The sequence below is a fragment of the Austrofundulus limnaeus genome, unplaced genomic scaffold (genome assembly GCF_001266775.1).
Source record: "Austrofundulus limnaeus strain Quisiro unplaced genomic scaffold, Austrofundulus_limnaeus-1.0 Scaffold1203, whole genome shotgun sequence".
Lineage (NCBI taxonomy): Eukaryota > Metazoa > Chordata > Actinopteri > Cyprinodontiformes > Rivulidae > Austrofundulus > Austrofundulus limnaeus.
Window position 1 is genome coordinate 19,422 of NW_013953605.1, and position 3,152 is coordinate 22,573.

Consider the following 3,152-nt stretch of genomic DNA (forward strand, 5'->3'; position numbering starts at 1 on the left):
CTTGGGTTGTTACCAACATCTGGTGAAAATTTCATGTCATTAGCACCTCTAGTAATATATTTACTGAGAAAAAGGGTGACGTCTTCAATACTTATTTTACCCACTGTATATCAAGGCTGCACAAAGCTTTTCCCCAAAATGAAAATCTATCTGAGGGCTGCGGCCAAATGTAATAATATAATTCATGAAATACAAATACTTCTTAAGTACAGTCCTTTTATTTGAATGATTCTGTCCTGCTGGAGTGTGACATGATTTGTTTGTGTACGAAGTAATACAGTATCAGAGTTTTATATATTTATACTTTCATTCAACCACAACTAAATTCACTTTAAGGGGCACAGTTTATATGGATAGTAATTATTTTTTTACAATAACAATCTGGAAAGAAAACAAGCAAAAATGAATAAAATAAATGACTTTCTACTTCTTGCCTTTTTTAATTGTAAGGAGTAGAAAGTACAGATAATTGTTTGAAAATGTAAGAAGCAGAAGTAAAAAAATAGGCTGAAAAATAATTACTCAAGTAAAGTACAGATACCCAAAAATTCTATTTAAGTACAGTAACAAAGTATTTGTATTTAGTTACTTTACAACTCTGTGTTTAACATCCAACCCTTCAAAGCGCTCACTCTCTTTCAAATTCTCATGAGATGTGACCAAATCTCGTTCACAATAGTCACGTGTTCTTTGGGTGCCGTGACCCGGCAATCGGAAGATTATCTCACAAGACTTTAGGTTTACTTTCTCAAAGCACACTGAAGTAGGAGTTGTTATCACTAGTGCGTAAAAAAATAGATGAAAATTAGCAAACAATGAAGCAAAAACCTATTATTTTTATCCAGAGTGGGAGGAGGACACTCTTTTTGTTTTATCCAATTTAAAAGTCTGTTGTGCTGCCTTGTGCAAAAAGGTAGCTTGGATTGGCATTTCAAGACAATGCACAAACACTACGTGACGGATTTCGCTCCTAAAATCACTTTACGAGCCAAGACAGTTAAATAGCTGAAAAACAAGCAGTCATTTTTGACCCTGCTCAACACCAGTGGTGGACAGTAACAGAGTACATTGACTTAAGTACTGTACTTAAGTAAATTTTTTGAGTATCGTTACTTTACCTCAGTAAATGTTTTTTTTTTATTTTTGGAACTTATGACTTTCACTTCACTACATTTCCAAGACAAATATTGTACATTCAGCTCCTCTACATTAGTTACTTGTTAATTTTGGCTCAACATAGTTTTGTAATCCGCTGTTGCTGTTTTTCTTTCTTGATGTTTTTGATTTCTTGATGTAAATGTAGTTGGCTGCACGCTATGTTCCTCACAAGGGGAACCAATCACAGTCATAGCTCACCCCAGTGTAATTCAGAATTACGTCATCCTCATTAATGGTCATGAGCTGAGCCTGAGCTCTCACCTTCATTTCAAACAGAACCCAGCAATGGAGACGGTTGAAGAAACTTAAGCAGGGAAACCAACAGCCTTACCTGTGGTGGTGGACAAAGTTGATATGGCCGTATCTTAGCTCGATGTTTGAGATTTCAGGACTGAAAAATAGTTTGTATCAGTTTAAATGTCTTCTGTGTTCACCGTGAATAAACTACATTTCTGCATTTAAGAACTCACCACTCACTTTATTGTATTTTTATGCTGAAGTTTTTAAAGGTGGTGAATTTGTGTGGTTGAGTGGTTCTATGTGTCGACACATCAGGTGGTTTCTGAGAGTTACAAGGTTCTGTAAAATTACTCTGTAAACAATACAACAATGTACTGATATTAGACATTTTAATTGGTACTTTTGAACACTTGAGTATTTTTAAATGCATGTACTTTTGAATATTTAAATATTTTCAAAAGTAAGTACTTCAGTATTATAACCTGAGTAGATTTTTGACAAACTTTTACTTGTTGTTGAGTAAGATTTGAGTAAGATTTGACCATGAGTATCAATACTTTTACTCAAGTACTAGAGTTGAGTACTTTGTCCACCAATGGTCAGCACCACAGGTAAGGCTGCTACGATAGCCTCATACCGGTTAGCTGTATCTTGGCTCAACACAAAAAGTCTTTCAGCGATGATGAAATTTTGAAAGAAGCATTAATTGAGGCTGCGGACGCACTTTTCTGTGATTTTAGAAATAAAAGTGAGATTGTGGTTGCTAAAAGACATACAGTTGTCCACAAATACTGTGACTTGGCGATGTGAGGGAATGGCTGTGGATGTGGAGGAGCAGCTAAAGAAGGACATCGAACAATGTGAATGTTTCTCTCTTCAGTTTGTTGAGTCGACCTACATGGTGGATGTGTGTGTGTTTTGTCTGATAGGTGGTGAACCAGGTGGGTGCTTTGAATGGCCCTTTGAAGCTGGCAATCTGGCCATTGAGGGATGGAGCCCTTAACCCTTTAAGCCCACGAGATTTTGGTCTCATCTGTGTCAGTTCACAGTTTTTTGTGTCACACATCCTGGTCCTTTAGAAAGCCAGACTTATTAAACACAGATTGACAGATCCTACAATGTTGATGTTCAGTAATGCAACAGAACTGATGCAGTCTACCAAAAGTAACGAAAAGGAGACAGTTATTTTATAGCAGTGATTAATTTTGCTCATAGAAAGTTTGACATTTACATCCCATTATATAGGTCCTTCTAAAAAATTAGCATATTGTGATAAAGTTAATTATTTTCTGTAATGTACTGATAAACATTAAACTTTCATATATTTTAGATTCATTACACACCTAATGAAGTAGTTCAAGCATTTTATTGTTTTAATATTGATGATTTTGGCAAAAAAGAAAAGAAAAATCAAAAATCTCTATCTCAAAAAAATTAGCATATCATGAAAAGGTTCTCTAAATGACTTATTAACCAAATCATCTGAATCAACAAATTAACTCTAAACACCTGTAAAAGATTCCTGAGGCTTTTAAAAACTCCCAGTCTGGTTCATTACTCAAAACAAAACCACAATCATGGGTAAGACTGCTGACCTGACTGCTGTCCAGAAGGCCATCATTGACACCCTCAAGCAAGAGGGTAAGACACAGAAAGACTCCGTGCACAGGCATGTCCAGGAAATGGGCTACAGGTGCCTTATTCCTCAGGTCAAGCCACTTTTGAACCAGACACAGCAGCAGATGCACCTGACC

At 36.1% G+C, this 3,152-nt stretch overlaps 1 protein-coding gene across 2 annotated transcripts in view; it reads left to right on the forward strand.

The window, feature by feature from the left end:
- The window catches only part of LOC106534541 (palmitoyltransferase ZDHHC5), a gene marked incomplete in the record, with an annotated part of 49,727 nt that overhangs the window by 15,728 nt on the left and 30,847 nt on the right, over nt 1-3,152 (forward strand).